Below are 203 nucleotides of genomic sequence, written 5' to 3' on the forward strand. Positions count from 1 at the left end.
AAGTGCCAAGGAAATGTGGGACACTTTACAAGTGACTCACGAGGACACTAGCGAGGTCAAGCGCGTCAGGCTAAACACGTTGACACATGAATACGAATTATTTTGTATGCTACCGAGTGAATCGATTAGCGACATGCAAAAGCGATTCACTCATATTATTAATCATCTTATTGCTCTAGATAAAATGTTCACCAGAGGAGAAC

Source organism: Lupinus angustifolius, chromosome LG20, assembly GCF_001865875.1.
Source record: "Lupinus angustifolius cultivar Tanjil chromosome LG20, LupAngTanjil_v1.0, whole genome shotgun sequence".
NCBI lineage: Eukaryota > Viridiplantae > Streptophyta > Magnoliopsida > Fabales > Fabaceae > Lupinus > Lupinus angustifolius.